The following is a 25972-nucleotide window of genomic DNA, read 5'->3' as shown; positions in this document are numbered from 1 at the left end:
TGTTCCACCATTGGGGTGCCAGAGCAGCAAATAGCTTTGACATCTACATACCAGTAGATGGCACTAGGTCATTAAGAATAAGGTCAATGTTGAGGGGGCGTAATGCACACGTGTACATCTGAAATAGGACAAATATAAGCACCCACCTTATTAAATTGTTTAAATGTAATGAGGATGACAGCTTGTCTGAGCAATGCTTGATGATTAGTGTTCCATGATTAGACTACGTATTTTTGTCCCATTTTATACGAGTGGTATACATCAAAATATCCTCAACTATTAGGGCTAAAATTGTCGTTAGATTAATTTGTCCCTAGAATTGTTTAAATGCTTGACCTTTTGTAAAGTAGCGTGAACCTCCAGTGCTACATGTTTTTGTTAATACTGTGAGCTTTTCCACCTATATCAGCAGGAAAGGTGTGGGTGGAACCAACTCGTCATTCGTGAGAAGTGTCAAGTGTGACTGACAAAATGTCAGACACCCGTGTCAATCATAGTAGTACGGCGCCCCTGGAGCAAATTATGGTTAAGTGCCTTGCTCAAGGGCACATTGACCGTTTAAAAAAAAATGTTTTTACATTGTCAGCTCGGATATTCAAACCAGCGACCTTTCGGTTACTGGCCCCTCTAACCGCTAGGCTACCTGCCGCCCGTAAAGCACATTGGCCTGTAATTTCCATGACAACGTCGTGCACGTCTGTGATCGAGACTCATCGATTTCCAAGTATTGGAAGTTTATCGGAATACACTCGCAACTGAATATCTCCCAGGAGGATGTTGGATCAACGCTTCCGGAACCACTGTTGCAACAGTTTTACAGAGACTGAAGAGGAAGCGAGACACTCCACTCAAATTTGTTTTTTCCCCCCCTAGTTCAATGGAAGTAAGTAGACCAGACCCAGCTGCTATTGCATTTGTTTCTATGGGATACACCCAGTTAGACCGGAACTGACCACTTTTTTTCAATAGTAAACAGCCGGAGTGAGCTATCGCCGTTTATCCACCATCTTTGATTTTTAATTCAGCGGCGAACTGAAGAGTGCTCTGGGATGCTTAACTGAAAACACCAATTGACGTCGCGTCCTCGTTTCTGGCGTTATCGCTACACGGAAAATAAATGACTAAATGCGTCCAGGACCACATTGAAAGTAAGTAACATTTCCACAAGCTAGCATTGGCTAACGCTAGCTTACCTGCATTTTCTGAACGCAGCCTAGGCTAGGTTTAACTTAGTAGCAGCTACCTAGCTAGCTGGTAGCTAACAACTTGCCGGCCTGAATTGAAGACATTGCCTGGACAATTACCTTTAGCCAGCTAACGTTAGTTAGCTAACGAACCACCCACCTAGGCTAGAGAGCATTGGACCACAAGGAAATGCATCCTGGTTTCACTGTTTTGTTTGTGTGTGGTGCAGACAGTACATGTATCTAATTGGATTGTGAGTGGTTAACTAACGTTAGTGTTTGTTGCCTGTCAAATGAGTTTCCGTCATTAGTTAGCGTTACGTTAACTACAGTTAACTGGTGATCTAACTAGGGGACTAATGGCTATAAGGGCTAGTTATTAGCTCGTTTGTCAAATAAATGACACGGGAACGCTAGTTTTTCATAAGTAGTTAACGTTATCAATGTCCAGTAATCTGTCTCGTTACTCAAACCCATGTTAGAAGCAAGCTAGCCAGGTGTCTTGAGTTTGTATTTGTATTTATGACGCTCCTGACACTGATATGCATTGCCTTAGACGGCTGCGCCATTCGGGTGCCCCCGAGTTTAATTATTGTCGAGTTTAATTAGGGTGTCAATCAAAAACGCATATTTTGACCAATGGGTCAACAAACACTTACTAATTGTGTAGGTAATCCTCTAAGAAAACCAATAGTCCAAACCTCATGTCTGTAACATAATCCGTCCAAAAGTTATTGGGAGTTTTCACCGTTGTAGGATGGCCACAATTAGGGTGACTAAATCAGTGGAGGCCAGAGGGAAAAGTGTTCGAAAATATTATTGCGTCAACTATGCTAAATTCGGTGCAAGAATTAAGGCTACTGGTTACCTGACACGCTCACTCCTCCATTGAATTCATATTCTTTGTTCTCAAATCCACAGGACATATAACAATATAGAGCCAGGTAAAATGGATATCGGTTGAGCAATGACGTGTACAGTAGTATTCATATTTTAGTATACCTTTTCATATTAATTCGAAATTCCTGTTCTTTGAAGATTTCTCACAAAAACAAGCGTATCTCTGTGAAATATCAACGGAATACTGAGCGTACCAAACTTTTTATTTTGAAAGCCTTTAACATTTAATTTAGCTCGTGTTATGGTAATTTAGCATTTTGCCACCCGCGGAAACAACCTTGAAGACAAAGACCACAACTTCACAAAAATTATGTGTGCGCTTCCATGGGGCAGAAGTCAGGCTCTTGTGATTTTGGATGGCCAAATTGCTAGCAAGAATGACAAACTGCCATGTGGGGAATCGTAAGTGGCTCAATCAGCTCGTTTCATCATGTTATTGATACCATGTCTTGTGTTGTTGTTTTGACTGATTTCATGTCAAGGCTAATATGGTTAAAATTCGCTAGCTGGCTAACCAACAACTGTAACAATGTATTTTAGACAAGTGGTAATTGTGCACATTTATTTACGTTTTCAATCAACATAGAGGAAATATACATGTTGTCAACAAGCTAAGCCAACATCTTATGGTTGCACATGTCGTTTTTGTTGCTAAACAATCAACCCAAAAGTTTGATATATTATGTAAATAAATCCTACTTTTTGGAAATTAGGTTAAGACCCCACTGAACGATTCAGAACACGAGTAATCATATTTGTATTGGTAAAATGAAATTTCTCATCCTTATGTCATATAAAATACATCACCAAAGTTAGTTTTACCAACAGTGCCTTGCAAAAGTATTCAACCCCCTTGTCGTTTTTCCTATTTTGTTGCATTACAACCTGTAATTGAAATTGATTTTTATTTGGATTTCATGTACACAATAGTCCAAATTGGTGAAGTGAAATATCTGAAACTTTGAACATCCCACGGAGCACCGTTTTAAATCCATTATAAAAAAATTGAAAGAATATGGCACCACAACAAACCTGCCAAGAGAGGGCCGCCCACCAAAACTCACGGACCAGGTAAGGAGGACATTAATCAGAGAGGCAACAAAGAGACCAAAGATAACCCTGAAGGAGCTGCATAGCGCCACTGCTGAGATTGGAGCATCTGTCCATAGGACCACTTTAAGCCGTACAATCCACAGAGCTGGGCTTTACGGAAGAGTGGCCAGAAAAAAGTCATTGCTTAAAGAAAAAAAGAAGCAAATACGTTTGGTGTTCACCAAAAGGCATGTGGGAGACTCCACAAACATATGGAAGAAGGTGCTCTGGTCAGATGAGACTAAAATTGAGCTTTTTGGCCATCAAGGAAAATGCTATGTCTGGTGCAAACCCAACACCTCTCATCACCCGAGAACACCATCCCCACAGTGAAGCGTGGTGGCAGCATCGTGCTGTGGGAATGTTTTTCATCGGCAGGGACTGGGAAACTGGTCAGAATTGAAGGAATGATGGATGGCGCTAAATACAGGGAAATTCTTGAGGGAAACCTGTTTCAGTCTTCCAGAGATTTGAGACTGGGATGGAAGTTCACCTTCCAGCAGGACAATGACCCTAAGCATACTGCTAAAGCAACACTCGAGTGGTTTAAGGGGAAAGATTTAAATGTATTGGAATGGCCTAGCCAAAGCCCAGACCTCAATCCAATTGAGAATCTGTGGTAGGACTTAAAGATTGCAAATTTATCTCACAGAAGAAAGCATCCGAGCGAGCGAAACAGCGCCCCTGGTTCAGGTTATCAGTCAACCTACCAGATCACAACTTTACTAATGCTGCAGAAATTTGCTTTACAGCAGTATCCAAATCCATTGTGTCACGAACCGGCTCAAGTTCGTAACAAAAGGGAGACACGTGGAGACAAGGAGTACTCAAAGTATATATTTATTAATTAAAGTAAACTAAATCAAATAACAATGGTGTGTGTAATCAGTAGTGTAAGTGAGTGTTTGCATGCATAAATGTAATATGGAAAAGTGTTGAGAGGTGCCAAAGCAAACAACCAAAAAGGCCACAAAAATACCACAACCAAAGTCAAAGTATCTGCCTGGAGAGAGTCTCCTCAATGAATGTGGAAGAGGTCCATTTATGCTGGGACACACCCGGCCCAGGTGTTTCCCATGTAGCTGACGACCCTCCCAACTCCGCCCACCGGCATCCTAATAAGGAAACAAGAGCAAAGAGAGAATACGGCAGACAGAGTGGGAGGGTCGTCACACCCCCCCCCCATAAGACCGGGGACCAACAAGGACCCCGGACCAACGTACCAGCCCCTGCGTCCCAAACCGACAAATTGTACATGTTCACACCTCCACTTGCCCCACCCATCATCCTCCTCTCCAGACCTCAGCAACCTTTACACAGGAAGCAACCTTTAAGAGGAAAGAAGAACCCAAGACTAGGAGGGGACAAACAGGAAAGATAGAACATGACAAAATCAAACAATGGTCGGTCACATCAATATTCATGAACAGGGCGCACGAGAGAGCGCATCAGCAATCACGTTATCAGTCCCCCGGATGTGCCGCACATCTAGATGGAAGGATTTCAGCAAATCTGTCAAGGGAGCGACCACAGTAGAGAAGTTCCTACAAAAACCACGATAATACCCAATCATTCCCAAGAAACGCATCAGTTCCTTTTTAGTAGTTGGTAGTGGAAAAGCATCGATAGCTACCACTTTAGCCCGAACAGGACGCACTTCACCCTGCCCAACCACCTTTCCAAGGTATGTAACAGTCGCTTGAGCAAACTCACATTTAGCCAAATTTATCGTGAGGCGACCCGCAGCCAGACGTCCGAACAAGGCTTGAATACGGGACAGATGTTCCTCCCAATCCTTTTCCATCTCAGTACAATAAGCTCTCAACAACGACTTAAGTGTTTGATGGAAACGTTCCAGTGCTCCTTGACTTTGGGCATGATAGGCGCTAGACAAGTTGTGTTTAATATGGAGTTGTTGGAGAACCTGACCAAAGAGATTAGAGGTGAAATTAGATCCTTGATCACTTTGAATGACCTTAGGGATTCCAAACAATGAGAGAAACTGAGTCAAAGCTTTTAACACAGCCTTAGTCGTGATAGACCGGAGAGGATAGGCAGCAGGAAACCTAGTGGTCTGACACATCACCGTCAACAAATAATTACTACCCTTTCTAGAACGAGGCAGAGGACCAACACAGTCAATAATCAAATACTCAAAAGGTTTACTGAGTACAGGAATAGGAAACAGTGGTACCGGCTTAATAGCTTGATTAGTTTTACCAGTTAATTGACAGGTGTGACAAGTTTTGATGAAATCAGAAACATCCCTCTTTAATCTTGGCCAAAAGAAATGCCGTAATATACGATTGTAGGTTTTTCTCACACCCATATGCCCAGCAACGTCATTGTGAGAAGTTGTTAGCACCAACTCACGAAGCTTAACTGGTACCACCACCTGACTAATCGCCTCCCCCAGAAAACAACTACCATGAGACATCCACTTTCTCATCAGGACCTCTTCTTGGAGAAAATAGCCCTGTGCGACATCTCTCAACTGTTCCACAGGCACAATTTGGTCCCGCAACTCTTCTAATGTAGGGTCAGTCCGTTGCGCCTCGATTAAATCGGAGCGGGATATAGATAACGGGATAACAGGGAAAACAGTAACAGACTTCTTTGTGGTATTCTCGTTAGCCAGCTCCGTGACCAGGTCGTCATGAATCATAGAACGCGTCACTGCACACGCAGAAAACACCTCTGGGAAATTCTGCGCACTCTCATCAGGAATCCCTACAATTGACGGCTTAGTGGAAACCACTAAAGATGGAAACGCGATAGGCCACACACGCTCCCCAGCCAAGTTATTTCCAAGGATCACGTCAATACCCTCAATAGGCAATGGACGCACCCCCACAACAACCTCACCTTTCACCAGTCCACAATCCAACATCAGTTTATGCAATGGAACTGACAGAGTGTTCAAACCTATTCCCCTAATTAGAACACTATTCCCCGAATCAGTCTCCGCAGAGAAGGGTAACACAGATTCCAACACAAATGATTCAGAGGCACCTGTGTCTCTTAGGATCTTTACTGACACCCTGTTCTTACTTCCTACCATAGACACAAAACCCTCCGTAACGAAAGGTAAATAGTCTGGATCAATATAACCTTTCACCTGGCTCTGGGCATGAGACAATGCGTCAGGAGTGAACTGATGTGGAACAGGAGCTGCTAACGCTGCAGGCCTCGATTTACCATAAGCACCTGTACTGAATTTACCCCTAGACCTAAGAATCGGACATTCATTTTTCCAATGACCTAATTCTTGACAGTAGTGACACTCTTGACCAACGTCAGTTTTACCACGGGTATCAGGCTCAACCCTAGTTGAATGAAACTCTGCCCGGGAACCGAAGTATCTCGGCGAACGCGGCCCAAATCTCTGCGAACGCCCCCACTCACTCCGAATACGGGGTTCTGCAAAAACATTTGTGTGAGTCAACACATATTCATCTGCCAAAACCGCAGCTTCAGCGACAGTCCTTATTTTTCGTTCGTTAATGTACGTCGCTATACGATCAGGGATTGTGTCCTTAAATTGTTCTAACATAATCAGATCACACAGCCCTTGAAAAGTCATAACTGCAGAGGCAGAACACCAGCGATTGAACTGTGAAGATAATATTCGCGCAAACTCAACATGAGTCTGCTGATCATCCCTTTTTAAAGTTCTAAATCGTTGGCGGTAAGCCTCAGGGACCAATTCATAACTCTGTAACACAGCCGTTTTAACCTTCTCATAACTAACACTGTCTGCTACACTAAGAGCTGAATATGCTTCTTGCGCTTTACCAGTCAGCACACACTGCAACATCAAAGTGCGATCAGAATCAGGCCAACTCCTAGCGTCAGCAACACGCTCAAACAACGAAAAGAATGTCTCCGGGTCCTTTTCATTAAACTGGGGCAACAACCGTAAATTCCCTACAACATCAAATATGTCTGGATTACGACCAAAAGAGGAACGACCCCTAGGTAACTCTGGGTCACCTTCCCAGAGCAAACTCTCCCCTGAGAGCTTTCCTTCCCTAACCAACTCTAGTCGCTCTTGTTGCAGCTTGATTTTAGCACGCTCCATATCCTGTTTAAATTCCAATTCCCTTTCATATTTTACACGATCATGCTCCATTTTAGCTTGTTCATGCTCCATTTTAGCTTGTTCATGCTCCATTTTAGCTCTTTGTCCATTTTTTTCATGCTCTAGCTGTAACAGAAGCAGTTCTTTCTGCTGTTCAAAAAGAAGACCACTATGACTAAGCGATGGAGCGGTCATTGTAACATATCGGGGAGACAACGTGTCCTCAGCAGAGGCTGCCCCAGTGGTAACATCCAGAATACCACTCTCCATCAAATTGGCCTTCAATATTAACCTAATAGAATTTTTTAGGCGTTTATCACTAATTTCAACCTTGTAGTGTTCAGCAACCTTCAACAGCTGTTCTTTAGTACATCATTCTAACAGTTCTTCTGATGGAAAGCGAATGAACTCGTCTACATTAGACGCCATAATCAGGAAAATAAATAAATATATATATCATAATAATCTTACTCAACCCCTCTGCTGAGCACACCAGACACAAGAGAAATGACAATCACACCGAGCACCACAGAAGAGAGCTGGGATATGGAGCTTCCCCAAAACCTACAATAACTCAACCCTAGTCTTCGTGCAGATTCGCGGTGGGTAATTACGCACTGTAGCCCGCTGGCAAGGAATTAAACCCCCCAGCACGCTGGTAGATTCCCCCAAGCCACGGATGTGCCCCCGAGACAACTGCTCAGTCCACAGACACCACACAAAAATAACAAACATTTAACCATGCCCAACGTATCCCAAAACAAAACACGTCCTAAGCCTATCAGGGGAAAAGCTATAGCTCCGGGTAGCAAATGTCACTACCCTACCCAATCTCCCACTGAGGTACACAGCCGATTGTACTCACCTCCTCAGACCGATGTCCCAACAGCGAGTAGAGCAAGAGTTTCCAAGCTGGGCAGGGACTGGAAACTAACCAATGTATTCTCTCCAACGCAGTACACAACCCAAAGGCAACCAATACTGGGCCTATCAAACTCAACCAAACTAACAAAATTTAAAAAAAAAAAACCTACAGAATTGGACATTAACTCCACGTTCTCCCAAACACAACCAGTTCAATATCCCGGACGAACCCCCACTTGTCACGAACCGGCTCAAGTTCGTAACAAAAGGGAGACACGTGGAGACAAGGAGTACTCAAAGTATATATTTATTAATTAAAGTAAACTAAATCAAATAACAATGGTGTGTGTAATCAGTAATCAGTAGTGTAAGTGAGTGTTTGCATGCATAAATGTAATATGGAAAAGTGTTGAGAGGTGCCAAAGCAAACAACCAAAAAGGCCACAAAAATACCACAACCAAAGTCAAAGTATCTGCCTGGAGAGAGTCTCCTCAATGAATGTGGAAGAGGTCCATTTATGCTGGGACACACCCGGCCCAGGTGTTTCCCATGTAGCTGACGACCCTCCCAACTCCGCCCACCGGCATCCTAATAAGGAAACAAGAGCAAAGAGAGAATACGGCAGACAGAGTGGGAGGGTCGTCACGATTGGATGTAGTGATCACAATATAGTAGCCATATCTAGGAAAAACAAAGTTCCAAAGGCTGGGCCAAATATAGTGGACAATACGTTTTGTAGTGATTCCTATGTTGATGTAAATAATATTTGTTGGTGTGTAATGAGGAGCAATCAGACACTGCACTTGACACATTTATGAAATTGCCTATTCCAGTTACTAATCATGCACCCATCTGTCTGTACAACCGATTGGAAAACGTACTGCAAATTGAGAAATAATGTGACTAAACTGAATAAAAAGAAGAAACTATACTATGAAACAAAGATGAATGATAGTTAATAAGCTTTGGAGCACCTTCAATGACATTTTGGGCAAAAAGGCAAACTCAGCTGCATCATTAATTGAATCACATGGCTCATTCATCACAAAACCCACTAATATTGCCAATTACCTTATGATTTTTTCATTGGCAGGATTAGCAAACTTGGGCATGACATGCCAGCAACAAACGCTGACAATACACATCCAAGTATAACTGATACAAAAATAAAGACAAGCATTGTAATTTTGAATTCCGTAAAGTGATTGTGGAAGAAGTGAAAAAATGGTCTATCAACAATGACAAGCTACCGGGGTCTGACAACTTGAATGGGAAATTACTGAGGATAATAGTGGACGATATTGCCACTCCTATTTGCTATATCTTCAATCTAAGCCTACTAGAAAGTGTGTGCCCTCAGGCCTGGAGGGAAGCAAAAGTCATTCTCCCAAGAATAGTAAAGCCCCCTTTACTGGCTCAAATAGCCGACCAATCAGCCTGTTACCAACCCTTAGTAAACCTTTAGAAAAAATGGTGTTTGACCAGATACAATGCTATTTTACTGTAAATGAATTTATAAGACTTTCAGCACGCTTATAGGGACAGACATTCAACATGCACGGCACTTACACAAATGACTGATGATCGGCTGAGAGAAATTAATGATACAAAGTTTGAGCTGTTTTGTTAGTCTTCAGTGCGGCTTTTAACATTATCGATCATAGTCTGCTGCTGGATAAAACTTATGTGTTATGGCTTTACACCCCCTGCTATATTGTGGATACAGAGTTACCTGTCTAACAGAACACAGAGGGTGTTCTTTAATGGAAGCCTCCAACATAATCCAGGTACAATCAGGAATTCCCCAAGGCAGCTGTCTAGGCCCCTTTTTAAAATCTTTACTAACGACATGCCACTGGCTTTGAGTAAAGCCAGTGTGTCTATGAATGTGGATGACTCAACACTATACACGTCAGCTACTACAGCGAGTGAAATTACTGCAACACTTAACAAAGAGCCTCTGTCAGTTCCAGAATGGGTGGCAAGGAATATGTTAGTCCTAAATATTTCCAAAACTAAAAGCATTGTATTTGGGACAAAACCTTCACTAAACCCTAAACCTCAACTAAATCTTGTAATGAATAATGTGGAAAATGAGCAAGTTGAGGTGACTAAACTGCTTGTAGAAACCCTGGATTGGATACTGTCATGGTCAAAACATGTTAATACAATAGTAGCTAAGATGTGGAGAAGTCTGTCCATAATAAAGCACTGCTCTGCCTTCTGTTATGAGTTTCTAGTGTATCAAGTAATTAAGAATGTAATGATATACTTAGACACTTTTGATGGGGAGTTCATATAAGATATTTAATATGGTACCATGGTTCGTTATAACAGAAGAAGGACATAGCCCTGCCTCTGCCATCTCCGAACTCACTTGAACAAAGAGATCCTCTCAGCTTATATACCCTCTGTTACACGTTTCTTCACGAACATCTGGTACCCATCAGTGGGCATTACCTTCTTTGATGTTATTATCCTTTACCCCAAGTCAGTATATCCCGACCATCAATTATTCTAAGATCAACATCAGTAATCTCCTTTGACATAAGGAATGCAGACTCTGTGGCACCAAGCCACTTATCTACCAACTCTCCCCTGGGTCACACAACACTATGAAATGACATCATTACACCTTATTAACAACACGATCAACAAGGCAGGTCCTACAGGACCTAGTTTTGTTGCACCTGGACTACTGTCCAGTAATGTGGTCAAGTGCCACAAAAAAGGACTTATGGAAATTACAATTGGCTCAGAACAGGGCAGCACAGCTGGCCCTTAAATGTACATGGAGAGCTAACATGAATAATATACATGTCAATTTCTCATGGCTCGAAGTAGAGGAGAGATTTACTTCATTGCTACTTGTTTTTGTAAGAATGCTGTCTGTTTTTAAACTACTAGCACACAGCTCGGACACCCATGCATACCCCACAAGACATGCCACCAGAAGTCTCTTCACAATCTCCAAGTCCAGAACAGGTTATGGGAGGCGCACAGTACTACATAGAGCCATGGCTACATGCAACTCTATTCCACATCAGGTAACTGATGCAAGCAGTAGAATCAGTCAAAAAAATAAATATAATTATAATACACTTTATGGAACAGCGGGGACTGAGAAGAGACCCACACACCGGCACAGACACACGCACACACGTTCACACGTACACATGGATTTTGTATTGTAGTAGAGCAGTGGCTTGAGGGCACACACTTAATGTGTTGTGAAAAGTGTTATGAAATGTAATGTCATGTAATATGTTTTATTGTATATAACTGCCTTAATGTTGCTGGACCCCAGGAAGCGTAGCTGCTGCCTTGACAGCAGCTAATGGGGATCCTAATAGATACAAATACAAATCTCTCGTGGCCATTTTAGGGATGTGGCAATCCGCTCAGAGTAAAACATACAGCCACCTCTTTTTAGTTGATACAGTGCATTCGGAAAGTATTCAGACCCCTTCCCTTTTCCAAATTTTGTTACGTTACAGCCTTGTTAAAAAGTGGATTAAAGAAAAAATTTACCTCATCAATCTACACACAATACCCTATAATGACAAAGCGAAAACTGGTTTTTAGAATTTGAGTTACGTATACAAAATTTGAACAGAAATACCTTATTTACATAAGTATTCAGACCCTTTGCTACAGTGCATTCGGAAAGTATTCAGACCCCTTCCCTTTTTCCACATTTTGTTAAGTTACAGGCTTTTTCTAAAATGTATAAACAAATATATACACTAACGTTCAAAAGTTTGGGGTCACTTAGAAATGTCCTTGTTTTCGAAATAAACATTTTTTTTGTCAATTAAAATAACATCAAATTGATCAGAAATACAGTGTAGACATTGTTAATGTTGTAAATGGCTATTGTAGCTGGAAACAGCTGATTTTTTAAATGGAATATCTACGTAGGCATACAGAGGCCCATTATCAGCAACCATCAGTCCTGTGTTCCAATGGCACGTTGTGTTTGCTAATCCAAGTTTATCATTTTAAAAGGCTAATTGATCATTTAGAAAACCCTTCTGCAATGATGTTAGGCCAGCTGAAAACTGTTGTACTGATTTAAAGAAGCAATAAAACTTCTTGAGACTAGTTGTGTATCTGGAGCATCAGCAATTGTGGGTTCGATTACAGGCTCAAAATGGCCAGAAACAAATAGCTTTCTTCTGAAACTCGTCAGTCTATTCTTGTTCTGAGAAATGAAGGCTATTCCATGCGAGAAATTGCCAAGAAACTGAAGATCTCGTACAACGCTGTGTACTACTCCCTTCACAGAACAGCGCAAACTGTCTCTAACCAGAATAGAAAGAGGAGTGGGAGGCCCCGGTGCACAATTGAGCAAGAGGACAAATACATTAGTGTCTAGTTTGAGAAACGGATGCCTCACAGGTCCTCAACTGGCAGCTTCATTAAATAGTACCCGCAAAACACCAGTCTCAACATCAACAGTGAAGAGGCGACTCCGGGATGCTGACCTTCTAGGCAGAGTTGCAAAGAAAAAGCCATATCTCAGACTGGCCAATAAAAATAAAAGATTAAGATGGGCAAAATAACACAGACACTGGACAGAGGAAGATTGGAAAAAAGTGTTATGGACACTTTTTATGGACACACAGTTTGAGGTGTTCGGATCACAAAGAAGAACATTTGTGAGACGCAGACCAAATGAAAATATGCTGGAGGAGTGCTTGATGCCATCTGTCAAGCATGGTGGAGGCAATGTGATGGTCTGGGGGTGCTTTGGTGATGGTAAATTGGGAGATTTGTACAGGGTAAAAGGGATCTTGAAGAAGGAAGGCTGTCACCCCATTTTTCAACGCCATGCCATACCCTGTGGACGGCGCTTGATTGGAGCCAATTTCCTCCTACAACAGGACAATGACCCAAAACACAGCTCCAAACTATGCAATAACTATATTTAGGGACGAAGCAGTCAGCTGGTATTCTGTCTATGTGCTGGCCACTCCATTAGTCACCGGATCTCAACCCTATTGGGCTGTTGTGGGAGCAGCTTGACTGTGTGGTATGTAAGAAGTGCCCATCAAGTCAATCCAACATGTGGGAGGTGCTTCAGGAAGCATGGGGCGAAATCTCTTCAGATTACCTCAACAAATTGACAACTAGAATGCCAAAGGTCTGCAAGGCTGTAATTGCTGCAAATGGAGGATTCTTTGACGAAAGCAAAGTTTGAAGGACACAATTATTATTTCTAACCTTGTCAATGACTACATTTCCTATTCATTTTGCTATATTTCCTATGTGACCACAAACTTTTGAACGGTAGTGTATTTTCTCATTCATCTACAAACAATACCCCATAATGACAAAGCGAAAATACCTTATTTACATAAGCATTAATTGCTATGAGACTCGGAATTGAGGTCAGGTGCGTCCTGTTTCCATTGATCATCCTTGAGATGTTTCTACAACTTGATTGGTGTCCACCTGTGGTAAATTCAATTGATTGGAAATGATTTGGAAAGGCACACACCTGTCTGTAGAAGGTCCCACAGTTGACAGTGCATGTCGGAGCAAAAACCAAGCCATGAGGTCGAAGGAATTGTCCGTAGAGCTCCGAGACAGGATTGTGTCGAGGCACAAATCTGGGGAAGGCTACACAAAAATTCTGCAGCATTGAAGGTCCCCAAGAACACAGAGGCCTCCATCATTCTTAAATGGAACAAGCTTGCAACCACCAATACTCTTCTTAGAGCTGGCTGCCCGGCCAAACTGAGCAATCGGGGGACAAGGGCCTTGGTCAGGGAGGTGACCAAAAACCCGATGGTCACTCTGACAGAGCTCCAGAGTTCCTTTGGGTAGATGTGAGAACCTTCCAGAAGGACACCTATCTCTGCAGCACTCCACCAATCAGGCTTTTATGGTAGAGTAGCCAGACGAAAGCCACTCCTCAGTAAAAGGCACATGACAGCCCGCTTGGAGTTTGCCAAAAGCCACCTAAAGGACTCTGACCATGAGAAACAAGATTATCTGGTCTGATGAAACCAAGATTGAACTCTTTGGCCTGAAGGCCAAGCGTCATGTCTGGAGGAAACCCGGCACCATCCCTACAGTGAAGCATGGTGGAGGCAGAAGCATGCTGTGGGGATGTTTTTCAGCGGCAGGGACACTAGTCAGGATCAAGGGAAAGATGAACGGCGCAAAGTACAGAGATCCTTGATGAAAACCTACTCCAGAGCGCTCAGGACCTCAGACTGGGGAAAAGGTTCACCTTACAACAGGACAACGACCCTAAGCACACAGCCAAGGCAACACAGTAGTGGCTTCGGGACAAGTCTCTGAATGTCCTTGAGTGGCCCAGCCAGAGCCCGGACTTGAACCCGATCGAACATCTCTGGAGAGACCTGAAAATAGCTGTGCAGCAATGCTCCCCATCCAACCTGACAGAGCTTGAGAGGATCTGCAGAGAAGAATGGGAGAAACTCCCCAAATACAGGTGTGCCAAGCTTGTAGCGTCATACCCAAGAAGACTCGAGGCTGTAATCGCTGCCAAAGGTGCATCAACAAAGTACTGATTTAAAGGGTCTGAATACTTTTATGTACATGTGATATTTCAGTTTCTTTCTGTTTATTTGTTGCAAAAATGTCTAAACCTGTTTTTTCTTTCATGTATGGAATATTGTGTGTAGATTGATATATTTTTTAAATCAATTTTAGAAAAAGGCTGTAACGTAACAAAAGTGGAAAAAGTCAAGGGGTCTGATTACTTTCGGAATGCACTGTACATTCAAAAGGCGTCACACCAAAGGACTAAGAAACTGACCGCTTTTATGGCAATGGCAGAGAAGTGCAATATTTTGATACATCTTTCTAATAAGGCTTACAATCTGTTCAGGCCATGTGCTCCAACCATGTCTTCTGTACTTTCTCTTTGCAAGAGAACCCTCCCCAGTGCAATGGTGCCCAAATGCTGGCTCGTTGTTTAATCACAGAATTGTGTCACACCAAGTGGACATTGCTTTTAGGGACAAATTTAATCAATCAGAACCATTTGGAAATATCATGAAAAGACTTGGAGATTTGTTTCTTGAAATAAACTTCTGTGTTATAACTAAAATAGTAGGTGAATGGATATTATTATTATTTTTCCATTAATTTAAGTTCACATTTTCACAGCCTTATCTGGGACAGTCACACCGTTGGTCAATTGTCACGTTTGGTTCAAAATTATAAGAAAACTAATGATACACTTTAGGGCTGACCCCATTTAGTCGATTGTTTGGTGGATAGGCTGTTGGTCAACCAATATTTCTTTAGTCGAGGAAGTAGCAAAAAATGTTTAATGGACTGATCCATTGTGGAGGCTGTGGGGATGGCACAGTCCATCAGTCTAAGACGTGCTACTGAAATTGTATATGGTTATATTATGTGTAAACAACGGTGCGACACTAAAAATTATATTATTTGATAACGAATGCGCTTTCTCCTGTGTTGGATAGTGGTCAATGTCCGTGGTTCTGAAACACATCAGTGCACTGTTGAATTGGCACCTTTTCCTAGACCATGTTGCTATGTGCATAATAGCAACGTTAACCAGCATATTGCTGTTAAGAACTATGCGGTGGAGGCAGCAGCGGAGTTAGGAGACGAGAAAACAGCCCTTGCCTTAATTGTCTAATAAAAGTGAGGAGAGAGGAAACCCCAACTTAATTAGGTCTATAATCAATAGCCTAACTGTTAAATGTGCCTGTTTTTTAAAAATAAATCATCAATATATCTACAGAAATAAGACAGATCCTGCTTCTGTTGCCTGTTTGAGTGTTTAATAGCCTACTGATTCCTTGAGCAGCAAGCCTCACTCAACCATATGTTGGATAAACAATTTAACAAATTCTGCTGTTTTTAATAATTTCTATGCTGTAATAAAGGCTTTACACTTTTTTTCGTTAGACCAGCCTCTTGTATTATTTATAATTTATTTTGTGTTGTTTACACTGTTCCAAATTGTCCGATTTAAATTATATTTAGAATAATAATAACAACCCTCCTTTTCCTTGATCTCCTTATTGGTATTATTATTATGATCATCATTATAATAAGTAATGTCATTATCATTAGTAGGCTTAGTATAGCAGCCTTGTATAACCACCATCGAGCTGTAAGCCTAAGAGCGCATCCTGTCTTAATACCGTAACTTACTTAAGCCAATATTTCAATACTTACAGTGGGGAGAACAAGTATTTGATACACTGCTGATTTTGCAGGTTTTCCTACTTACAAAGCATGTAGAGGTCTGTAATTTTTGATCATAGGTACACTTCAACTGTGAGAGACGGAATCTAAAACAAAAATCCAGAAAATCACATTGTATGATTTTTAAGTAATTAATTTGCATTTTATTGCATGACATACAGTGGGGGAAAAAAGTATTTAGTCAGCCACCAATTGTGCAAGTTCTCCCACTTTTAAAGATGAGAGAGGCCTGTAATTTTCATCATAGGTACACGTCAACTATGACAGACAAAATGAGGGGGAAAAATCCAGAAAATCACATTGTAGGATTTTTTATGAATTTATTTGCAGATTATGGTGGAAAATAAGTATTTGGTCAATAAAAAAAGTTTCTCAATACTTTGTTATATACCCTTTGTTGGCAATGACACAGGTCAAACGTTTTTTGTAAGTCTTCACAAGGTTTTCACACACTGTTGCTGGTATTTTGGCCCATTCCTCCATGCAGATCTCCTCTAGAGCAGTGATGTTTTGGGGCTGTCGCTGGGCAACACGGACTTTCAACTCCCTCCAAAGATTTTCTATGGGGTTGAGATCTGGAGACTGGCTAGGCCACTCCAGGACCTTGAAATGCTTCTTACGAAGCCACTCCTTCGTTGCCCGGGCGGTGTGTTTGGGATCATTGTCATGCTGAAAGACCCAGCCACGTTTCATCTTCAATGCCCTTGCTGATGGAAGGAGGTTTTCACTCAAAATCTCACGATACATGGCCCCATTTCATTCTTTCCTTTACACGGATCAGTCGTCCTGGTCCCTTTGCAGAAAACCATCCCCAAAGCATGATGTTTCCACCCCCATGCTTCACAGTAGGTATGGTGTTCTTTGGATGCAACTCAGCATTCTTTGTCCTCCAAACACGACGAGTTGAGTTTTTACCAAAAAATTCTATTTTGGTTTCATCTGACCATATGACATTCTCCCAATCCTCTTCTGGATCATCCAAATGCACTCTAGCAAACTTCAGACGGGCCTGGACACGTCTGGCACTGCAGGATTTGAGTCCCTGGCGGCGTAGTGTGTTACTGATGGTAGGCTTTGTGACTTTGGTCCCAGCTCTCTGCAGGTCATTCACTAGGTCCCCCCGTGTGGTTCCGGGATTTTTGCTCACCGTTCTTGTGATCATTTTGACCCCACGGGGTGAGATCTTGCGTGGAGCCCCAGATCGAGGGAGATTATCAGTGGTCTTGTATGTCTTCCATTTCCTAATAATTGCTCCCACAGTTGATTTCTTCAAACCAAGCTGCTTACCTATTGCAGATTCAGTCTTCCCAGCCTGGTGCAGGTCTACAATTTTGTTTCTGGTGTCCTTTGACAGCTCTTTGGTCTTGGCCATAGTGGAGTTTGGAGTGTGACTGTTTGAGGTTGTGGACAGGTGTCTTTTATACTGATAACAAGTTCAAACAGGTGCCATTAATACAGGTAACGAGTGGAGGACAGAGGAGCCTCTAAAAGAAGAAGTTACAGGTCTGTGAGAGCCAGAAATCTTGCTTGTTTGTAGGTGACCAAATACTTATTTTCCACCATCATTTGCAAATAAATTCATTAAAAATCCTACAATGTGATTTTCTGGATTTTTTCTCTCTCAATTTTGTCTGTCATAGTTGACGTGTACCTATGATGAAAATTACAGGCCTCTCTCATCTTTTTAAGTGGGAGAACTTGCACAATTGGTGGCTGACTAAATACTTTTTTTCCCCACTGTAAGTATTTGATCACCTACCAACCAGTAAGAATTCCGGCTCTCACAGACCTGTTAGTTTTTCTTTAAGAAGCCCTCCTGTTCTCCACTCATTACCTGTATTAACTGCACTTGTTTGAACTTGTTACCTGTATAAAAGACACCTGTCCACACACTCAATCAAACAGACTCCAACCTCTCCACAATGGCCAAGACCAGAGAGCTGTGTAAGGACATCAGGGATAAAATTGTAGACCTGCACAAGGCTGGGATGGGCTACAGGACAATAGGCAAGCAGCTTGGTGAGAAGGCAACAACTGTTGGCGCAATTATTAGAAAATGGAAGAAGTTCAAGATGATGGTCAATCACCCTCGGTCTGGGGCTCTATGCAAGATCTCACCTCGTGGGGCATCAATGATCATGAGGAAGGTGAGGGATCAGCCCAGAACTACACGGCAGGTCCTGGTCAATGACCTGAAGAGAGCTGGGACCACAGTCTCAAAGAAAACCATTAGTAACACACTACGCCGTCATGGATTAAAATCCTGCAGCTCACTTAAGGTCCCCCTGCTCAAGCCAGCGCATGTCCAGGCCAGTCTGAAGTTTGCCAATGACCATCTGGATGATCCAGAGGAGGAATGGGAGAAGGTCATGTGGTCTGATGAGACAAAAATAGAGCTTTTTGGTCTAAACTCCACTCGCCGTGTTTGGAGGAAGAAGAAGGATGAGTGCAACACCAAGAACACCATCCCAACCGTGAAGCATGGAGGTGGAAACATAATTTTTTGGGGATGCTTTTCTGCAAAGGGGACAGGACGACTGCACCGTATTGAGGGGAGGATGGATGGGGCCATGTATCGCGAGATCTTGGCCAACAACCTCCTTCCCTCAGTAAGAGCATTGAAGATGGGTCGTGGTTGGGTCTTCCAGCATGACAACGACCCAAAACACACAGCCAGGGCAACTAAGGAGTGGCTCCGTAAGAAGCATCTCAAGGTCCTGGAGTGGCCTAGCCAGTCTCCAGACCTGAACCCAATAGAAAATCTTTGGAGGGAGCTGAAAGTCTGTATTGCCCAGCGACAGCCCCGAAACCTGAAGGATCTGGAGAAGGTCTGTATGGGGGAGTGGGCCAAAATCCCTGCTGCAGTGTGTGCAAACCTGGTCAAGACCTACTGGAAACATATGATCTCTGTAATTGCAAACAAAGGTTTCTGTACCAAATATTAAGTTCTGCTTTTCTGATGTATCAAATACTTATGTCATGCAATAAAATGCTAATTATTTACTTAAAAATCATACAATGTGATTTTCTGGATTTTTGTTTTAGATTCCGTCTCTCACAATTGAAGTGTAACTATGATAAAAATTACAGACCTCTACATGCTTTGTAAGTAGGAAAACCTGCAGAATCGGCAGTGTATCAAATACTTGTTCTCCCCACTGTATATAGGCCACAGTATCATTCAATAATGTATTTGTTCATGTCATCACACAGCATACGAGTCATTCATGATTTGAAATGCAATCAAGCATTTTAGTTTTAAAATAAAATAACAAAGTGACCATTGAATAATTAATGTAAATAAATAGGCCTAAACCATTCCATTTCGGGAAACTGTTTTTAGTCTTTGCTGTAATAAAGGCTTTACAAAAAAACTAAAATGTTATAACAGACTCTCTGGTATGCTTATAATTTATTTAGTGTTTACAATTTTCCAAACAGTCAGAAAAAGTATATTGCAATCTAACAGCACCTGTTTGGCACACATAATATGCACACAGTGCTTGCTCCTTACCTTATTTTTCTTGATTTCCAGTATTTCCCCCCAACTAGTCAAATGTATTCCACACATCTGACTTCCCCTTTACCTCCTGAGCAACCAGTAAACATTCCCCCGTTTCGAGTTTATTTGTCATGTCCTCTTCATCCAGTTTGCTGTCACGTGTGACGTGTTCAGAGTTTGTTATAACCAATTTATTGATGTGATTATGATTTTCTATTGGCCTAGGTCCTATTTGTTATGTGCATGCAATCCATACATGTGTCATGGAAAGAGAGCAAGGGTTGCGGGAATAGGGAATGTTTTTTCTAAACAAATTATGGTAACAACTTTTCAGTCAGAAATGGCTGTAATTATGTTGCAGCTTCAGCAACATGGACAGCACGATTCACACTGATGTTCTGTGGTGGTCGCTGCAGCAGGTTAGTCACACAGTCACTTGCTGCCTTTTTTTTTACAACAGCGCAGCACGTCTGAGCCTGGCCTGGCACAATCAAATCAATTACGGTCAAACTCTCGCTAGTCACTTTTTAATTTTTTCATCAAACAGTTTGCTTAAAACATCAGACGAGCTTAGTTAGGGCTGGGCGATATGGCCTAGAAATCATAGCTCTTATTTTTTGTAACTTATGGGCGATTCACGATCTCAATTTTTTTTTTTTTATAAATTAAATAAGCGTTGTACAGTTAAAGGTCAAATACACTGCATTTCAAACATCAATAATCTAATGAATTCAGAGCTTGTGAAGTTATACCTAGGGTAAATATAAGCCTTCCACAACCATAAGACCCACTATTAATTTAATGATTTTATCAAAAAAGTTTAACTAGCTTTTTTTTGCAATAATCACTGATCTGGCTTTCAAGACTGTCTATGAAAATGCCGTTTTTTTGTTTCTAATTTAACTAGAACCATGCATAATGCACATTCACTAATAATGACTAACTTATTGTACAAGGCATTAGGCTATAGAAAATTTACACAGGTCTCATCAGCAACTTCTCAAGCCCACGTGCTAGTGATTAGCCAGCAAATCTTTTATATTTGAAGTTTAACCAACTTGGATCTATTTGCTAGCTAACAAGGTTGAACAGTTGAATTGTTATGAACACACCCTTCTGTCTGTCTCCAACTGTTTGAAAAGCATGTTTAGGGCTGCAAGTAAAAGTAAAGATAACTTAATGTTCTCCTGAGTGGCGCAGTGGTCTAAGGCACTGCATCGCAGTGCTAACTGTGCCACTAGAGATCCTGGTTCGAATCCAGGCTCTGTCGCAGCCGGCCGCGACCGGGAGACTCGTGGGCGGCGCACAATTGGCCCAGCGTCGTCCAGGGTAGGGGAGGGAATGGCCGGCAGGGATGTAGCTCAGTTGATAGAGCATGGCGTTTGCAACGCCAGGGTTGTGGGTTCGTTTCCCACGGGGGGCCAGTATAAAAAAATAAAATATGTATTCACTAACTGTAAGTCGCTCTGGATAAGAGCGTCTGCTAAATGACAAAAAATGTAAAAATTTTAATAGAAAATCACTCAAGTAAAAGTGAAAGTCACCCAGTAAAATACTACTTGAGTAAGTCTAAAAGTATTTGGTTTTATATATACTTAAGTATCAAAAGTAAGAGTATGAATCATTTCAAATTCCTTATATTAAGCAAACCAGACAGCACAATTTTCTTGTTTTTTTTATTTACAGATAGCCAGGGGCACACTCCAACACACAGGCATAATTTACAAACGAAGCATTTGTGTTTAGTGAGTCCACCAGATCAGAGGTAGTAGGGATGACCAGGGATGTTCTCATGATAAGTGTGTGAATTTGACAATTTTCTGTCCTGCTAAGCATTCAAAATGTAATGAGTACTTTTGGGTGTCAGGGAAAATGTATGGAGTAAAAAGTACATTATTTTCTTTAGGAATGTAGAAGTAAAAGTAGTCAAAAATATAAATAGTAAACTACAGATACCCCAAAAAACTACTTAGGTAGTACCTTTCACCACTGATTATATCACGATTTTTGCCAATTTAAGTTATATTTGTGTTCGCCATGATGGACAAAAAAAAGGGGGTATCACATCAACTACCCACACTTATCTCTGGACAAACAAGACTTGCATGGAAAACGAACAGGAAACACAATGTTAAGGCCCTGATTCGTAACAGGTGAGATTTTCAGTTATCAAAAAACATCTCAACTCTTCAGATGTGCACCTTTGACTTAGGGGTGGGCGATATGAACAAAAATTCATATCACGATATTTTCCACTGTCCGGACGATAACGATATAATATCACGATATACTGTAAAAAAATGTTTTAACATTTTATGAGCCCTTCAAAGTTAATAAATGACTAAATATTGCTTTTAACCTTAAAGAAAAGGAAGGGGGCATTGCACATTTTTAAAATTATTATTTGTTTTACTTCTGTGGTAAACCTGTGCAAACATGAAACATGAACAAAGGTATATGAGTTAAATATAAAGTAACATTTTATTTAAAAAAAATATTTAAAGTACTCAGGATGTAAACTTTTTCCTGCCAAATATAAGTGCAGTCTTTTTTCAGCATAACACCGGTCATTATGAATTGAAGTTGTAAACCTTTTCAAATTAACAGCATTAACCAGACAGTCTGTATGTTTCTCAGTTCAGCATGTAACAATTCACTGCCTCCCTCTTCACAAGTTCCGTGCCACGAACACCAGCCTATTGACAGTTTCTGGCTTCAAAGTTGCCCTGTGGCATGTGACCACATTGCCCCCAGTGCTAAATGCTCTCTCAGAGGGTGAACTTGTGGCAGGGATGCATAAGTATTTCTTTGTCAGACAACTCAATTGTGGGAAGTTGGATGCGTGAACTCGCCACCACTCCAAAGGATCAGCCTCACTGTCTGCTGCCATCATCAGAGTGTAGCTGTCCAGCTCTTGCTCGATGACCTGTCTCTGGGTTCTTAAGGCAGGTGCACTACTGGTTTTCTTAAAGAAGCTCCCAAGGCTCTTCTTGGACTTCTTTGCTGATTGTGGAGCAGTGGCAGCTTCATTCTCTCTCTCACTCCGGTCCTCTTCAAAAGAGAAGTCTTCCACGGCTGTGTTCCCTACCAGGAGGGCTTCTGTCTCGGAGGCAGCTCTCACCTTCACCTCCACCAGCATCTCAGTGGTCATGTACAGTGGGGGAAAAAAGTATCTAGTCAGCCACCAATTGTGCAAGTTCTCCCACTTAAAAAGATGAGAGAGGCCTGTAATTTTCATCATAGGTACACGTCAACTATGACAGACAAATTGAGAGAGAAAAAATCCAGAAAATCACATTGTAGGATTTTTAATGAATTTATTTGCAAATTATGGTGGAAAATAAGTATTTGGTCACCTACAAACAAGCAAGATTTCTGGCTCTCACAGACCTGTAACTTCTTCTTTAAGAGGCTCCTCTGTCCTCCACTCGTTACCTGTATTAATGGCACCTGTTTGAACTTGTTATCAGTATAAAAGACACCTGTCCACAACCTCAAACAGTCACACTCCAAACTCCACTATGGCCAAGACCAAAGAGCTGTCAAAGGACACCAGAAACAAAATTGTAGACCTGCACCAGGCTGGGAAGACTGAATCTGCAATAGGTAAGCAGCTTGGTTTGAAGAAATCAACTGTGGGAGCAATTATTAGGAAATGGAAGACATACAAGACCACTGATAATCTCCCTCGATCTGGGGCTCCACGCAAGATCTCACCCCGTGGGGTCAAAATGATCACAAGAACGGTGAGCAAAAATCCCAGAACCACACGGGGGAACCTAGTGAATGACCTGCAGAGAGCTGGGACCAAAGTAACAAAGCCTACCATCAGTAACACACTACGCCGCCAGGGACACAAATCCTGCAGTGCCAGACGTGTCCCCCTGCTTAAGCCAGTACATGTCCAGGCCCGTCTGAAATTTGCTAGAGTGCATTTGGATGATCCAGAAGAGGATTGGGAGAATGTCATATGGTCAGATGAAACCAAAATAGAACTTTTTGGTAAAAACTCAACTCGTCGTGTTTGGAGGACAAAGAATGCTGAGTTGCATCCAAAGAACACCATACCTACTGTGAAGCATGGGGGTGGAAACATCATGCTTTGGGGCTGTTTTTCTGCAAAGGGAGTGGGACGACTGATCCGTGTAAAGGAAAGAATGAATGGGGCCATGTATCGTGAGATTTTGAGTGAAAACCTCCTTCCATCAGCAAGGGCATTGAAGATGAAACGTGGCTGGGTCTTTCAGCATGACAATGATCCCAAACACACCGCCCGGGCAACGAAGGAGTGGCTTCGTAAGAAGCATTTCAAGGTCCTGGTGTGGCCTAGCCAGTCTCCAGATCTCAACCCCATAGAAAATCTTTGGAGGGAGTTGAAAGTCTGTGTTGCCCAGCGACAGCCCCAAAACATCACTGCTCTAGAGGAGATCTGCATGGAGGAATGGGCCAAAATACCAGCAACAGTGTGTGAAAACCTTGTGAAGACTTACAGAAAACGTTTGACCTGTGTCATTGCCAACAAAGGGTATATAACAAAGTATTGAGAAACTTTTGTTATTGACCAAATACTTATTTTCCACCATAATTTGCAAATAAATTCATAAAAAATCCTACAATGTGATTTTCTGGATTTTTTTTCTTCTCATTTTGTCTGTCATAGTTGACGTGTACCTATGATGAAAATTACAGGCCTCTCTCATCTTTTTAAGTGGGAGAACTTGCACAATTGGTGGCTGACTAAATACTTTTTTTCCCCACTGTAGGTGGTCTTGAACCTTGGGTCCAGAAAGGTAGTCATGGTGAGTAGCTCATCTGTTTCAGGGTCGGTGTATTTGTCATTCAGGTAATTGAGGACCCTCATCTTAATCTCTCCGGTCAGTTTGGCTTCGCCCTCATTTGATTTCAGAACCTCTGTCTTGAACAAATGGAGGACTGGCTTCAGATAGGACACACTCACGTATGTCTCCCCTGACAGGGCATCTGTGAAATCCTGGAGGGGCTTAAGTGCTGCCGTGATAGATTCAAAGACCTCAATGTCTTGCCAGGAGGGTGCAAGGTGCTGTGTTTTTTTTGTCTGCTGACAGGACTTGTGTGATGGCCTTTTCCTGCTCCAGGACTCTTTCCATCATCTGCAGTCGAGATCCCCACCTTGTCGTGGATTCCGTGATGAGCTTGTGGAGGGGCAGGCTCAGTTTATCCTGTTTACTTGTCAGGGCCTTCTGCTTCTTCCAACTATAGGAAAATGTGCTGACCACTTTCTTGCACACTCCTGTGGCCCGGGAAACCCGAGGTTCGTTTTGGACACTCCTCTCTGCATAATAAAATGGTGAAAAATAATTACGTATGAATCACAATTATTCAATAGATATAACATAGCATCTGCTGTAATTACAACAATTTACAGCATGGACACTGGACATGATTACAAATGTAATCCATCTATAGATTTACAAACAACTGTTGTGATTAAGAGAGCTATGTTGCTTTAGAAAAGGGGATCATTTATTGGGTAGGCTATTTATTATTGAATGAGAGTATCGATTCATATATTGAAACCATAGGCTAATGTATCAATTATAAATAAAAGCAATGTAATGTTTGGATATTGCACACATTTACAAATTACAAATATTCTAGATTTGAATAGCTGTGTATATCCGGCTTAACGTATAATAAGGATGAGGCAGTGTAGTCAGCTCTAACTTTAAACAGAGGAGATTAAGAATATAATATTTATTCAGCATTTAATGTTTTAAAGTGACTTTATTTTTCTACCTAGCTCTGCGTTTTGGACGTTGAAACTTACCAATAGCAATGTGTAGCCTGTGTCCGAAACACCCTATTCTTGTCCATTTGTTCAGCTCCAATGCTTTGTCGGAAGTCATACATACTTGACGCGACTATTTCAAGCCCCAGGATGAAAGTGCCTCCCTCAGCCCAGCTGCAATTATTTCTCCAGTGTGGTCGTCTGGGAAATAAGAGGTCTGAAGGCATTTGCTTTGCAGCTTCCAGTTGTCGTCAATGTAATGAATCGTGAGGCTAATGTATGGCTCTGTGGTCTGGCTTGACCATAAGTCGGCAGTGGTAGAGAAGAATGCAGCGTTACGAATTTCGTTGGCAACTCT

General features: G+C 41.9%; 1 protein-coding gene across 1 annotated transcript in view; it reads left to right on the top strand.

The window, feature by feature from the left end:
* The first annotated feature begins 802 nt into the window (after window positions 1-802).
* LOC311137069 (casein kinase I-like) overlaps window positions 803-25972 on the top strand; it is a 62487-nt gene continuing 37317 nt past the window's right edge. Inside the window, exon 1 of the mRNA XM_084171399.1 lies at window positions 803-1148. The gene's annotated coding sequence lies outside the window, so the exon portion shown is untranslated. The remainder of the gene's footprint in view (window positions 1149-25972) is intronic.

This window comes from Coregonus lavaretus, assembly GCF_964263955.1.
Source record: "Coregonus lavaretus genome assembly, chromosome: 11".
NCBI classification, from domain to species: domain Eukaryota; kingdom Metazoa; phylum Chordata; class Actinopteri; order Salmoniformes; family Salmonidae; genus Coregonus; species Coregonus lavaretus.
The sequence above is the reverse complement of the archived record's forward strand: the minus strand, read 5'-3'. Positions and strand labels throughout refer to the sequence as shown.